This window comes from Triticum urartu, chromosome 1A, assembly GCF_056163025.1.
Source record: "Triticum urartu cultivar PI428250 chromosome 1A, HENAU_Tu73, whole genome shotgun sequence".
In the NCBI taxonomy this organism is placed as follows: Eukaryota; Viridiplantae; Streptophyta; class Magnoliopsida; order Poales; family Poaceae; genus Triticum; species Triticum urartu.
In genome coordinates this window covers 581,971,252-581,987,506 of record NC_141873.1, presented here as the reverse complement: position 1 = coordinate 581,987,506, position 16,255 = coordinate 581,971,252, and the positions used below count along the sequence as shown (strand labels likewise).

General features: G+C 42.3%; 1 pseudogene; it reads right to left on the bottom strand.

The window, feature by feature from the left end:
* Nucleotides 1-5,375: 5,375 nt before the first annotated feature.
* LOC147993065 (uncharacterized) lies at nucleotides 5,376-11,532 on the bottom strand (annotated as a pseudogene).
* Between the last annotated feature and the right edge of the window lie 4,723 nt (nucleotides 11,533-16,255).

Here is a 16,255-nt window from a genome sequence, read left to right as displayed (position 1 = left end):
TAGTTTAAGTTTGTTTAATGCCGCTTGATTCAATAATGGAACCGCCGGCGAAGAGAGGAGGAGAGCGATCGAGCCCAACCAAAACGCGCACCCACCCACTAGGCCTCACTTGGAATGGGTGTAAATTACTGGTCAACACTTGTCTTTTGCCTAGATCGAAAACGAGGGGACCAGGTGTGTATTCTAAACCTGCGAGAAACAGAGCAGAAACGTGAATCCAAACAGGGCCTTAGGTTGGAACATCAGATGTGGCCTTGCCTGCCACAGATTAGTTTGAAGATGGCAAAGTGGAGTCCACCTGTTTCAAAAAATTGAAGTTCAACTTCAGTCCTGTTTAATTAATGATTGCTTGCAGATAACGGTACAGTTATATTAACCCAGCTAACGGTGTGCCGACGGGCGGCTTTCGTCTTCACGGCGAGACTCCGTACGGTTCATCCAACTGCGAGATCGGGATGACACGACTTTCGGTGAAAATCACGCCGACTGCATTCATGGAGAATGATGGCGGCGTCTGTGACGTCGTTCCCTTCTCAAAGCATCTTTGTTGCAGGTTGCGGCAACACGCTCGGGATGCTCCGGGGGAACCCCTAGATCTGGGCCTCCCGGATCCGACGATGATGGCATCTCCCTCATGGGATATCGTTTTGGGGCATGAGCTGACCGGAAGAGCGGTGTCTCATCTACCGCAAGAACGACAACGGGTCTCGACGACGTGGCGCAGTGGAGTTCCGGCGACGGGTGCGTGTGGATGGATGCGTGCATGAGGCGACACTGTCTGGCAATATGGTGGCGTCGACAATAGTACGGCTTGGCAAGGTGAATGCGTTGACCGTTCCGGAAGATGGGACTGCAGAAGATGGTGGCGGCACATCCAAAGCGCGCGCAGACGATGCCCGCTGTGGGTCGGCCAGACCGGATGGTGCTCTCGGCCCGATGTGGGGCAGGTGTGAGGGCACTGGATTAGATTGTGCACCTTCATGCGGACCGGGCACATTATCAAGAGTGTAGGTGTTGCGACTTTGTTCGCCAGATAAGAGGCTTTGGGTTTATTCATGTATTTATATTGTTAGACTTGGTTGAATAATAATAAAGATAATTGTGTGCATCGACTGATGTAGACTCCGCTTTTTCGTGAAAAAATATTATTCAACTAACTTCTCTGCAAGAATTCAAAAAGACATAGAACAAGTTGCACAGACAATGCCTACTAACTTAATGGGTGGAATTTGGCACTGCAAAGTATATCTGTCTTCTGTGTTTTGTAGCTATACACCTAGGCGACAGTGAAGTCGAAGGCAAGAAGGCACACCGAGGAGCAGGAGCCCTTGCTCCGCAGACTAGCCAGGGTGCAGACGGGCTGTCGGACGACGCGTTGGACCTCAGCGACGGATCCACATCCAGCTTCGATGATGATGACCCTCGGTGTCCGACACCTACACCGACGGCCAGAGCAGCACCGCCGACTGCACGGGAAGGGGCCGTCAAGGAAATGATGATTTCCTCCACTATCCCCACATAATTAAGGCCCTCTTTGATTCGCAGGATTTTCAAATCGTAGGAATAGGAAAAGTATAGGGTTAGAGTGGCATGCACACATGAATCCTACAGGATTAGCATGGAGTGTTTGATGGCACAGGAAAAGCAAAGGAATTGTAAAAAGAGGTTGGAGTGGATGTTAGATTTCCTATGAAATGTAGTACAAAAGATTACATAGGAAAAATTCCTATGGGATCCAATCCTATGAATCAAAGGACCAACGTAGGAAAAATTCTTAAGGATTTCAATCCTCCAGAAATCCTATAGAATTCCTTTGAATCAAAGGAGCCCTTAGTGATTTTTCTTATGTTTAAATATTGTCTGGTTGATGAAAATTGTTTATTTGTATCTGTGAATTATGCCCGACTTGATTATGTTTGTTTCTTGGCGTTGATCTACGTGGGTAAATTGTGTATGTTGCATCTGTTACAAGATTATGAGGGGCAGAATTTAAGATGCATGGCTTCGGACGAACCAAAATGAGAAGTGCCAGCCAGTGTCCGTTTAAGGGGCTGCATTTGATGACTGCGTCTATAGATGCTCTAAGTGGGAGTAGGTTTTGGTGCGGTGATACGTCTCCAATGTATCTATAATTTTTGTTGGTCCATGCTATTATACGTCTTCAATGAAGCCACCGTCGTCTCACCTTTCTGAACACGATACAAATCCTAACAAAGATTGAAAAAAGACTAAAAACGAAGCCCTTCCGTCGGCCCTTGTCAGGATCCATTGCGCCTCTATGGCCCTAGGGCTACCGGAGACGAGGCGGATCTGCACCATCGCCGGCAAGAGGCAGATACCCAAACTTTCTTTCTTGAAGGAGGAGAAGGCTGCTGCTGGCGTAAGGAACAAGTTCATTAGATATGCAATAATTAATGGAACAATGCTTATGTTGCCTTGCAGTGTTAACTACTACTGTCTGTCATATACGTAGTAGTAGAGTACCTCTGAGGTGGCTTTAACCACCATAGATTTCTTTAGACACTGTATTGTCTTGTAGTGTTAGTTAGCGATTACTTCTACATAGACAACGCTGGATTTTTGTTATCCATCTGACATCTCTGCTAAATAATCAACGATATAGGGCAAGTTGCACATCATAGAGAAGAACTGATGGCGCAAAAAAAAGCATACTACGCGTTTGTCGACTGATCTTTTCGAAACAAGACCCTTGTTGCAAAACCCCTGTTGTAACATGACTTTTCTTGCAAAAGCATTTCTGACCTTTTTTTGTATTTCTGCAACAAGACACTTGTTGTAAAATTTGCAACAACATCTTTAGCCTTTTCTCCGTATTTCTGCAAGAAAACCTTTGTTTTAAAAAAACTACAACAGAAATCATGTTGCAGAATCTCGTCGCCGCGTCGTATTCCTGCACCAAAACATTTGTTGCAATTCTATTTTGCAACAGAGACTACGTTGCGTCGATGCGTCGTATTTGCACTAGCTTCGCCACCGTCATTCACAACAATACCATTGTTGCACAAACTAGTTGCGGACCTGCTCGAGAGCCTGTCGCCTGCGGGAGGTCTCCCACGACTGTTGCAAAGCACCGATGGCCATAGTAGCCGAGCACCATCGACGAGCTTCATGGCAGTGTAGCCTGACGGGGCAGTAGCAGGCTAGCAGCTCCTAGCAACCGCGAACAGCTCGACCGCTCCACAGATTGGCAGCTTGGGGCGCCATGGCTTGCTGCAAAAAGGGAGGAGTAAGGGCTGCTTGCTGGAAGGGATGAGGAGAAATTCATGGCTACTTGACTACAAGACGCTTCGTGCGTGAGCAACAAAAAGATGTATGCGGTGACCTGAGAGATAGAGGAGAGCGGCGTGAGATATTTTGGGAGAGAGAAGAAGTCTTGATTTCTCTGAAAGAGATAAGATTGAGAGGAATATGTGGGACAAGGTAGCACGTGGCAGATGAAAGAGGCGGTTGACGTTTACTACGTGTGATCCGCCGGTGAAAAGTTAGCTTTTCCCCACAAAAAACAAAGAGCAAAGTAGCAGAGAATGAAAACAGCATCGAAGTGTACACAAGATAAAATATTAGCATGATTTCTCACAAAAAAAAACACACACACACACACGAGCATGATTGGTGTTGACCATCGCTCTTTTTCTTGTGTCGAGAGGAAATACACATTTTTCGGGAGCAACTAGTTAACGAGCGCTCCTTCGGGAGCCTCGCAATGATCAGCGCCACTTGGCGCGCTTTCAGCCATTTGCCACGTGTCGCGTTCTGGACGTTCCCTTCGGATTTTATTTTTTTTTTATTTTTCCGCACGTGTTTTCGGTTTTTTAAACGGTTTTTTGGTTTTTTTTCGACGTTTTGGTTTTCCCCCGGTTTTTCTTAGCTTTTCGATCAATTTTTTTTGCGTAAAAAAACGCGTTTTCTTTTTTTTCCTTTCACGAAAGTCACGGTTTTTCTTCCGCGAGAGGCACGGTTGTGCTTTTACGAGAGTCACGGCCGTGCCTCTCGAAAAGGGAAAAACAAAACGCGTTTTTTGTTTTTTTTTTCTTTTGGGAGAGTCACGGTTTTGCTTCCGCGAGAGGCACGGTTGTACTTTTGCAAAAGTCACGGCCGTGCCTCTCGGAAAGAAAAAAAGTACACATTTTCTGTTTTTTTTTCTTTCGTGAGAGTCACGGTTTGGCTTTCGTGAGAGGCATGATTGTGCTTTCGCGAGAGTCACGGCCGTGCCTTTCGGAGACGAAAAAAAAACGCGTTTTCTGTTTTTTTCCTTCCACGAGAGTCACGGTTTTGCTTCTATGAGAGGCACGGTTGTGATTTCGCGAGAGGCACGGACGTGCCTCTTTTGGAAAGGGAAAAAAACCATGCTCCCGGTCCGGTTTTTTTGTCCAGTTTTTTCGTGAAAAAAAAAGTTCGTCAAAACCCAACAATGACAGTGGCAGTGCCATTGTTGGAGTATTTTTCAGGCTTTTAGCATGGTTAGCTGCCTGTTAACACCGATTAGATCGAGTAGCAACAGTACCAGCAGATTAGTTTGCTGACAGACAAACTAGCATCAAGTTCTATAACTATAAGCAAACAAGTACAGTACCTATCACGCACTCTAGGACAGAATGAATACAAGCCACGAACATGCAGGTTCTACAATCATATGTAGAGTAGTTGTTACAACGAACAGCGCACTTGGGCAGTTGCCGAAGCAGGTAACAAAAGTATGCAAACCAAGCACAAAATTATGCAGAACAGAGAACTAGCAGCCTCAAAGTTCCATGCATGCTGCACATCTTGCAAAACTCCGCTCCTCCTCCAACTCTCTGAAATTAACAGCACCGCACACACAACAAAACCTTGAGGGTAGATAGGCCTGCAACCATGCAGCTAACTCTGCTTTGGCTGCTCACACTGTAAAGAGTAGAGTAGTTTGCTCACAGACAAACTAGCAAGAGATTACAAATACTAGGCATGCTCAACAAAAGCACAAAGTAGAAATCTCCTGTTTGGTTAACCATACAGAAACAGGACCCAATTAATGGAAATGGGAAATAGTACAAGTATTGCAATCTCCTGTTTGGTTAACCATACAGAAAAGTGAAAGGAGCAGGGAACATATGCCTGCAAACTAAGCACAAAGTAGAAAGGGTGGGGGAGAGGACTCTACATTGAGTTTCAAGAACCTGTAGAACAAAACACTAGTATAGGCGATGGCCTGCATCTTCAAAGTCACATGCTGCAGGTCTTGCAAACGAGTTTCACGTCACGATGGCTTGTAATTTCAAGTTCTTCTTCAACTCCAACAATTTAAATCACCCAGAACAAAATCTTGCAGGTTGGTTCAGGTCGCAACCTGGTTGTGTAGCATATGCATGCACTGTCTAGAACTCAATCCGCTGTAAAACGAATGGTGAAAATTATTTGATTAGATTCAATTCTTGCTGATATGAATGATAAGTGCAGGTTCAATATACAGGAGAAACATGTTTTGTTCAGATCAAGAAGAAAAGTTTAACGCACTGGCCTCGGCCTGTACTGCAAACAAATTCCCAATACACTTATTGTGTCCATCTTTACATTGGTAGAGGTACACTGTCACTTGACGTACTCTAGAAATTAGACTACTTGTCTTTGCACTATTATTATTATATTTTGGAAAACAAGGCGCTTTTAAACAAAAGGGAAATTGCAAATCCAAGTAGATGAATATCTCTGCATGTATGCATGAAAGAACCAAATAAGAAATGCAAGATGAATACATCAAGAAAAAACGAAACATGAAGCATATCAGAATAAGATTAGTATGACAAAGGGCTTGGCGGGACACATACCTTCTTTTCTATGCGAGCCAGCTTGGCCTTTGTCTCCTCTAATTCAAACCATTGCTTTAGTCCAGGGCACCCCGTTATTTGTAGGTCCTGTAGGTTAGTGAGTTGATGTATTCCCTCAGGAAAAGACTTGATACCATCACATCCACTCAGATAAAGTCTCTTTAGAGAGGTGGGCAGCACAGATTCCCTTTCTTGGTTGTGAGTGAGCTTCATCTTTCCGTCCTCTGGTTCAGCAACTACGTGCTCTAGTGCATTGCAGCTAATAAGTAATATTTTCTAGAGGCTGGTGAGTTGTTTGATGCTTGCCGGCAAAGACCTCAAGCCTTCATTATTATCTAGGGCAAGTTGCTTGAGAGAGGTCAATTCGCCTACCCAATGTGGCACTGCAGATATGCTTTTGCAGAAGCTCAGTTGTAGCCATTCAAGCTTTGTGAGTTGCCTCATGTTCTCGTTCAACTCCTTTATACGACTGCTATACTGTATATACAGAGTCTTTAGAGATGGGAGCTCGCCCAACATTTTGGCAGTTCTTCCATGTGTTGGTCCTCTAGCCATAGTTCCTCCAAAGAGGATAGTAGTTGGATGATATCTGGTGAGCCGGTTGGATCGCCACAATTGGCAATAGACAAAGAAGGGAGTCCAGGAAAGTATTGAAGCCACCTCCATTGGTGAGGCCCCTTGCAGTCTCTAATTGACAGCCCAGTAGTTACTAGAGAAGAGGAGAAAGCACTGGTGTGTGACACAATGCACTCATCCCATGATGATAACACATAATCACTGCATCGTATCTCCCATATTTTAGCTTTGGGCAGAGGCCCTTTCATCCTTAGCATGGGACAACCATTTATTTGCACTCTTGTTAACACGTTCTCCTCACCGGTGGAGTATGAAGTGTCCCACTCTTCCAGATTTGCCATATCTCTGAGAACCAGTGAGTTCAGGTTTGGTAGTTGGCCCACTACCCAGCCTGGAAAGATGACACTGTTATAACCACTTATCTCCAATTCACTCAATGTGCTTGGAGGCACTAGTTTTTCCAGCAACATTTTGTCATCCACAAATCTGTCAACACCTCGAGTCCACTCCAGTTTCAACAACCGAATGCTTTGCTTTTCCATTAATTTTATACTATGTGCCTCTCCTGCGGACCTCACATTTTCAAGTTCAGTTATCTCCAGCTCAAAAGGATTTGTGGACTTTAGCAGGACAAGATTGCTGCTAGATCCATCATTACGAGCACGCACCACAAAGTGTGGTAACGATATTGCACTACTATCGAGTTGAGGTACTTCAGCAAGACTGTAACAATTCTCTAAATAAAGAAACTTCAAGCTACCAACTGTACATATACTCTCAGGTATTTTCTCCAATCGTCTGCACCTTGAGAGGTCCAATGTGTGCAGTTTTGTCAGGCTACAAATACTTTCAGGTATTCTTTCCATATAATTTTCAGACAAGTCCAAATGCTCTAGATCTGAAAGATTAATTCCGCATATCTGGTTGATGAGACTGTCCAAGGTTTCTGCAGAGAGAGGATCATATGAGGAGTCTACTGGTATATTTCTTTGTTCAGATATATTTAAATACCGAAGCTTGGTCAGATCATCTGGCAGCGAACTAAGGTGTGTTTCTTTTAAATTTAAATGTTGCAGACTGGTAAGACCGACCAAAGCTTCATGTATACCATCAATCATACAACAACGTGATAAGTCAAGATGGAGCAGGTTCTTCAGACTCCCAAATAATCTTGGCAATTTTTTCATATCTCGCCAACCTGATAAGTTTAAGTACTTGAGTTGACTGAATCCGCCCAAAGATTCAGGGAGCTTCTTGAGTCCACATTTCCTTGAAGATAAGTTCAAATACTCGAGTTTGGTGAGGGCACCCAAAAGAGGTAAATACATCAGAGGTCTTAGAACTTGCACATGGCGGTCACTTTGGTGCACAAAGTTGCAAAATACGTGTTTGTGGTCACTAAACTTGCGAGGCCGTTCAAATACAGTCACTCTCACCGTATGTATGCGTATTCGTAGTTGCCAGCATGACATGGGCCCGCTGTAAGCCGCTGTAAATGTTCTTGTATGATAGATTTTTGTAGAAAAGCCCTTAGCTCTTCTTTTATTTACATAAGAAGCCCCTCAAATAAAAAAACAGTGGAGGGATTTTGATCCCACGACGTATTACTGGGTGGCTCGCTTGGACAACCACCACAACAACAGTACGGCAACCTTGTATATCTTATCAACGCAGACTGAAAAAATTTAATGAAGAAATCTATCTAATAACCCGTGCAACCGGCGGGTTCGAACCTATGACATGGTGATTCACTCGCGCATAAGCTAACCACCAGGCAACTGCGACATGTGATGTAGTTTGTGGACAAACAATGTATATGTTTTTTATCACTCTTGTTCTATGTAAATACGTGCCATTTTAAAAACTGTTTAAACATTGTAAAAAAATGTTTGTGTAATTCAAAATATGTTCGTGCATTAAAAAAGCTACGCGAACAGTTTTTTGAACTATGCGAACATAATTGTACATTCTGTAATTCAAAATATATAATGTTTCAACTTTTTTTAATGCAATGTACATTTTTTAGTTAACACAAATATTTTTTACAGTGTTTAAACATTTTTTTAACGCATGTACATATTTTGAATTGCACAAATAATCTTTTATAAAGTTTAAATATTTTTAAAATAAAAAATATTTATTTAATGTAATATAAATATTAACTTGTTTTACTAATGACTTATATCAACAAAATTATAATTTAAATATTATACATGATTAAATATTCATACCAACAGTTTAGATTTTAAATTATTAATATTGTAAACTATACAAACATTGAACTATACAAAATGTGCATATAATTATTGAAATGGTTGTATAACTAAAATAGTTTATGAATTTAATTTTAAAAATTATTAGTATTATAATAATAATAATATTTTTATTATTCATAAATATTATTTGGAAATAATACATGAACAATCTTTTATGATCCATGAATTTCTAAAATAACACGAATAGGTTTAACGATACAACATTTTTTTAATTATGAATATTTCTAAAAGATGCACATTTTTTGAATTATGAATATTTTAAAAATTATTTCTGTTATTTTTATACAAACATTTTTATAATTTATAAGTATTATTTAAGAATAATACATGAACAATATTTGAAAGTTATCTTATTATTGGCATTATAATTTACATACTGTCTACAAATTTTTGTAAAAATAAACAAGTGCAAAGTAGGTCGCGTGGACCGCAGACCATTTCTGCTCCATGAGCGTTTTTGTTTTTGTACATTAAATGTAGTTATCCATAATGGTTCTGTACATACATGTGGTGCAGTGGCTGGGACGTGTATTGTTCTAGCATTAGGTCGAGGGTTTGAGACCTGGTCGTCATACTTTTTTTGGATAAATTATCGCTCATCCTGAGAGTTAGGTCCCATCGGTGGTTGACTTTTTTTGCACAAAAAGAAAAAGAAGCAAGGGTTTTGTGCAATAATGCGTCCATGTGTCATTGACAGTGGCCCGTGCCATGCTGGTGTAAATGGATACGCCCGCGTACGGGGAGGGTGACTGTATTTGAACGGTCTCACAAGTTTAGTGACTACAAATACGTATTTTGCAACTTTGTGCACCAAAGTGACCGTTGCGTGCAAGTTCTATGACCCGTGGTGTATTTACCTCCACCCAAAAATTCTGCTTCTTTACCACATTGAAGATATGAGCTGTTTGATAAGTTTAAATACTGCAGTTTGGATAGGCCGCCCAGAACTTCTGGTATATCTCCGATATTTGGGCAGTATGATAAGTTCAAATACTCTAGCTGTGTGAGGCTCTCCAATAACACTGATATTCCTTCCACAGACGAGCAATTTGATAAGTCCAAATGCGCCAATTTTTGTAGCCTCCTGAATGATTCTGGCAGTTTTGTAATTCCCGAACAACTTGACAAATCAAGATACATTAGACTCTCAATTTCTCCAATTGACTCTGGTAATGCTAAGATTGTAGGAGATCCATGAAGATTCAGATAAATCAACTTTGAGAGCTTGGTGATACTGTCTGGAATCTTTGCATCTTGGACTCTTGAAGCATTAAGATATCTCAATTGCTTCAGTTCACCAATACAATCTGCCAACGTATATATGGCGCACTCACTTAAGTCCAAGACACGCAAAGACTTGGCAGATGAAAATGCAGCATCATGAAGTTCATATTTGTCACAATCCATAAAACGCAACGCTCTTATCTTGGATAAGTCTGATCCCAATGACTTGCTACAATCATCTAGCAATGCATAGTGGTAGCGGCTTCCTTCAGCATTATTAATATTGCCAACAAAAATAATTTCATCCTCCATGACAAATCTTGCTAAATCATGCACCAGGTCATGCATGGTCAACAATATAACATCTTCATCATATAGCTCAAAAGTCTGCAACATAATCATTCAGCAGTGTCAGACTTTTGGATTTATTTAGATTTAAACAATTTATGACTTCATTCTTCAAGTGTAAAACATTTTTATGCGTCAACTCCTTTATTAAATACTAAATTTTATTTTTGGTCCCCTGCTATTTCCCAAGTTTAGATTTGGTCTTTAAGATCCAAACTAGACAATTATGAACTTTTGAGTCTCAAGCCCATACGAATTTCTTGTCTCAAACATTGCAAAATCATATTTGATGACGCGGCTGTTCTTTTGCGTCAGCGTCTGCCACTTAAACATGATTTTACTTAACAAAAAAAATAGGAAAGGAAAATAATTATTTGATAAAATTCAGAATAAGAAAAAAAAATACTGCGAACACTAATGCAATAGAAGCACAAAAAAAACAAGAATATGTAGGAAAATGAAAACCCTGCAGTGCCTTGCTTCATCCTCGCCTCTAGGGATGATGACCTATCAACGAGAAAGACGAGGAGGTTGCTGTTCATCGTCTCCCACCTCCCTATGTAGGCAGGTGGTAGCCCGCCTCGGGCCTCCATGCGAGGTAGCTGCAACAGGCAGCCTGCATCATCAGATCCCACGGCAGCAACCACAATTTTTTAGTCTCTCACTAGTATGGAACAACCTATCACATAAGATACATAACCAGCAATTTTGACGAAACCCGGTGGTTATGTATCACATAAGATACATAACCTAGCAATTTTGGGTCCATTAAAGATGGGATCTCACTGGTTTCAGAAGATATGCTTATAATTATATGTACGAACTTATTCTTAGTTGTACAGAAACGTGTATAGATTTGTCTATTTGACCATTTGACCATTTTGTGTGAAAGGAATTACATCAATGCTTTTGTAATGTGAGCTCGCTAGCAGGAATATTATTATTATTACTTTTGGCTGATGGAAGATGGCTAGCGATTCACCGTCTGATGCATGTGTTCATTGGCGGGTTCCTCTGTCCACGTGTGTTAGCTCGAGCTATCTCTGTCCTGCGAGTACTGGTGGCTGGCAAAACCGCTAGTATAATGTACACTATTCCCGCCGTACTTAATATAAGACGTTTTTGGCAATATAACAATGCCAAAAAAATCCTATATTAACGCTCGTCGGTGCGGCGGACATGCCAGGTGGTGGGTCCTTGTGGCGGCCGGTGCGGCGGATCTTGGGACCCCATTTCCGAGCTCGTCGCAGGACGCGCGTGGCAGCTGGAGCTTCCTCCGGCATCGATGGCGCTTGATGCGGGATCATGGCGTTGGTTGCCATTGTATGGGCGAAGACAACGGCTGGCGGGATGGTGGGTGCTCCCTGTAGCGCCCAGAATCGGGGTGGCGGCCCCTCTTCATCAACGGCGGCGGACTTTGAGGTCGTGTGGGCGACTCGGAGTCAGGATCTCGAGGTGGTGGCGGTATGGGTTCGATGTGGCTCGGCGGGTGACACATGTGCCTCTTTCGGAGTTGTCAGGCAATGCATGTCGCCGGCAGGTGGAGCCACTGGTGGATGCGCTACCGACGGATGTTATGCACAACGTCTTATGTGGAGACGTCAAGTCATGCCTGCTATCGGCAAGTGATGCACGGTGGCTCTGGTGGAGGTCTCATGTTTAGACTGTTGGTGTTGGATCGAAGGTGGTGCAGTAGTAGTGGGAGGCAGGCCGTATGGGACGTCTTTGTCTTCCGTTGTCTTCTCCAGAGGTATCCGGCTATCGAGGCGTCGGTAGACGGATAAGGGTGGATGGTATAGTAGGCTTCAACGACGAGTTTATGCACTCCGGTGGAAATATAAGATCACAGATCGGGCTATGTCGACGCGTGCATGCGCCGTGTTCTTGCTGAAGGTGGTTACTTGAAGCTTGGATTTGAGTATGAGAATCCCGAGTTCAACCATGTGGCGATTCCTTCTTGAAGGCGTAGCCCAGGAGTTGTGTATTTTTCGTCTTTGTTGTGTCTTATAACATAGGATTACAGTGGCCTCAAGGCATGTGAAGAGGAGATTGAAATCTGTCAAAAAGATCGAACTCCGAAGTTATTACGTTGGGTTACATCCAAACTTTTAAGAACCTGACGTCCGGTGTTATTATGTTGGATTACATCCAAACGTCTAAGAACCTGACAGATCCCTTCACGAAGGGTTTTATCACGCAGTGTGATAGATAATGCGTCGATAGAGATGGGTTTGAGACCCACCATATGAATTACCCATAATGGTAGCCTACTCTATGTGATCGGAGATCCCGTAAAATAAAAGTGGGAGACAAACTGTCGGTCAGCTGGGAGGAGAATATCCCTATATTAATTATCCCACTCCGTGAAGATGCAATACTCTCCTAAGCTGCATGGTAGGTTAATACTTGTCTTAATGTGTTCCAAATGGCCTGTCTATATAAGCAGAGATGTTGTCCTGCAGAGCATATCCTGATGAACGCACCTACATAAATTTGACTGTTAAACGTCGCAGTCTGTGAGAATTGGGTGTATGGCGTATACGCTCCACCCGCGGGGAAGGCTTGCGGCAGCCCATTATCAGCCAAGGATTTGTGTGAGACTAGTCCCCAAGAAACTTGTAGTTCAAGGCATAGTCCACTATTGAAGTTGTGGTCTAGTGTAGCAAAAATTTCTAAGAGGAAGTTCAACTTAATGGTCTTCACTAAACACAGATATATAAACAATGTTTTGGAACTAAAAGATGGCATGTGCCAATGAGACTTTGTGGGGGATTGTTGGAATTTGTTAGTAGGCCTTTGGCCCAAAGCCCAACTAAAAATCTGAAATTATCATGGCCATTCATGCATGGCTGTGAGTGGTGTGAGTGGGACTAAAGTTTAGTCCCACCCTGCTAGTTGAGTGATAGTTGCACCTCTTTATAAGGTGGGCTCTTCTAGCACATGTATGAGCATGAGAAGAGGAGACCTACACGTGCGCTTTGCCTCCTCGCCCGCCTCGTCACGCCGCGTCAGACCGGGCCGGGTTTTAGGATGAGATGAGCCGAGGACAAAGCTATGCACGTTGTCTATATTTTTTTTGCTCGAAAAAATTAATGAGTCATTAATTACTAATAACAGACGCGTTAATTAGTCAGTCGTTTCTGATTCTTTAGGATCGTTGGGCTGTTACTGACTTTGACGTGGGATTTACTCCCACGACAAGACCTAACTGACCCGCTCTATATTGGCAGGCAGACGTCTATCCTAACTGCCACCACATCATATGGTTTCTCACTGTTCCAGATCATTGCGCCGCCACGCAAGTCATTTCCATCCCTCGTTTCGGCGTGCACTGCGAGAAGGGACAGCAGGCCTCTGAAACCCCGCCTCTCGTGATCCTGTACAGGAGAGGGGCGTTAAGGTTTTGGCGAGCGCACTCGCGCGACTGCTGGCAGCGACAACTTCGCCAACGACAACTTCTTCCCCGACCTTGGCAATCTCTTCATCAACGACATGGGCGACAACATCAACGCCAGGCTGTCCTATTCCTGCTGCATCGTATGTGATTATGGCCTCCTTGTTTGGGATCGTACTAGAATTCCTACTTCTACTTTGTGCCCTAGATTCGATCTGTTCATCTACTATGTTAGTCTGCATGATTAGTTTAATCTATATTGTTGATGTCATGATTTATTTACTGTTTATTCGGATTAAATAGTAATTTGCTCATATATTCAACAGTCGAGGCCAATACAGATCGAGTCGGCCGGATGCACATACACGTAAAATTTTGGTCACATACCACATGAAGGGTAAATATGTTTTTAAGGTGTCATTTACACCGTCAAGGCTTAAAATAGACGGAAGTTTCATAAAAGTTGCTCAAATTGTTAGCCACACTTTGGCTTGCCTAAGGGAATCTTGTCACACTTTTTGTGTCTATGACATGTGGGGTTCACTACTCATAAAAAAATTCTTGTCTTAGGTGTGGCTAGAACCAAACACCCACCTAACTTGCTCAAATTTGCCTAAGTTGAGGTGTGGCAAAGTGTGGCAATATGTGGCTGCAAACCAAACAGCCCCTAAGTTCTCTCCCTCATGTAGATGAAAAGCTTATTGTCTAAACCAAGAGGTTTTCTATCTTCCAATAATGACATGAATGATCTTGGTGTTATCTTGTGCATTAATTGCATGGAGATTTATCGAGACAAAGTAAAATTCATATTATGATGACATACATGGACAGAATATGAAAGAAATACGTTGTGCGCCAGTACTCCGTATCACATGCTGCTAAGGCTAATGGTGATGAAGTTGGACATTTTAGTGACCAAGCAGAAGAAATTTTAAACAGATCAGATAATATTGGTTCATCATTTTTCAGCTGTCAGAAGCACCTTGCGTATTAAGTATGAATGCGCCCTCTTATTTATGATTGGGATTCTTGGCAAAATTCTGTTTAAACCAGAATTGGGTCACTAGAAAGCCATTATCAAGCTTTGTAGTATATGCAAGGCGATCATTATTACATGCTCGTCGATAATGAGTCTGATAACCTCATAATTGTGGGTTAGTCAGACATTGTTTTGGTGAGGTATACGGATATTCAGAATTTGACGTCATGATACATCCGCACCTCGCGCAATGAGCTTTATCATGGAAAAGCTCCTAAATAACAACCATGGCATCATCATATGCAATTTTTGGCATGTCAAGATGTTGAAATAACATTATTTCCAAAGTTAAGAGTGGTACACAATATCTCTAAACCACTCACTGCGACTATGAACACACAGTTCTCTATGCGAGTAACAACTAGTCAATTTGTGTTGCCAAAGACATTGACATCATGTCTGCATTGTGAAAGATAGATTCTAGGATCAAACATAAGATGTTGTATTTATAAGTTTTGCGGTTCCGCTTACTAAAGGCTTACCACCCATTATTTTATGATGGTGTTGCTGACATAGGCTTAGGAGCCTTTTTCTCATGGAAACAAGAACCATTAAATGAACTAACAGCCATAAAGCAATATATCATCCTTTCCAAAATAGAATGATGTACTGTAGGCACTGAGGTTCAGTAGCATTTCACTGGTCATTGCAACACCTTACCTTGCGTTATTTCTATTGAGAGTGGGCTTATGATGTTTGTTAACCTCATGATTAAGGGGTGGGTGTTGGAATTAATCTCTAGTTGTAACAAACTGAGAGGGTAAAGGGGAGCCGACAACTCCCTCATAAGTGCCATGATCGGGGGCACCGAACCAACCACTTGGTTTTGGTCCAGTTCCTAAGCGCGGGAATAATATAAAGGGGGTTTGAGGTTGTTAGAAAGATCTAACAACATAGCTTACACTCCTAATCCTAACTTCGGATCCTAAGGTGGCGCTGAAGGCATCCGAAGACCGTCTGCCATCTCCGGCCACCACGAGGGTAGTGTCGACAGCGTCATGTACCGTGCACGTCCATCTCCCTAGCATTGCTTCTTCCCCGCCATGCTCCACGCCCCTGGAGGGTCACAGCAGATTTATGGAGCCCCTGATGGCCATCTCTATGTTCATGTGTATGTTTTTAAGAATTTTTTGAAACTTTAAATTATGATTTAAGCGCATGAATAGTAAGACGGGTGCCATGGAGCCTGAGCTCCACCAAAACTTTTCGCAAACTTCATTGTTTTGTTTGAATGTTTTACCAGAGCTCTAACAAAATAAATGCCAACTTCATTTTCGAATCTAATACCTTACAAGCATTAGTATTAACACCCAGCGGGACAAAAAATACACTCAAAATTAGTGTGATCACTAATTTTTGTTTAAAAACATATATGTAAAAGATTGCTTTTTAGTTTCAGAGATACACCAACCAAAGTAAAGTTATAATGTCAAATACAATTAGCAATAAAGGTTTGTGTGTGAGGATCTCCTAGATCCCTTGCATTCCAGAAAAGACCTGAATGATAAAAACATGATGTATAAACTATAGAGCAACTAAAGACCTGACACCAATCGAGATATATGAAATTTTA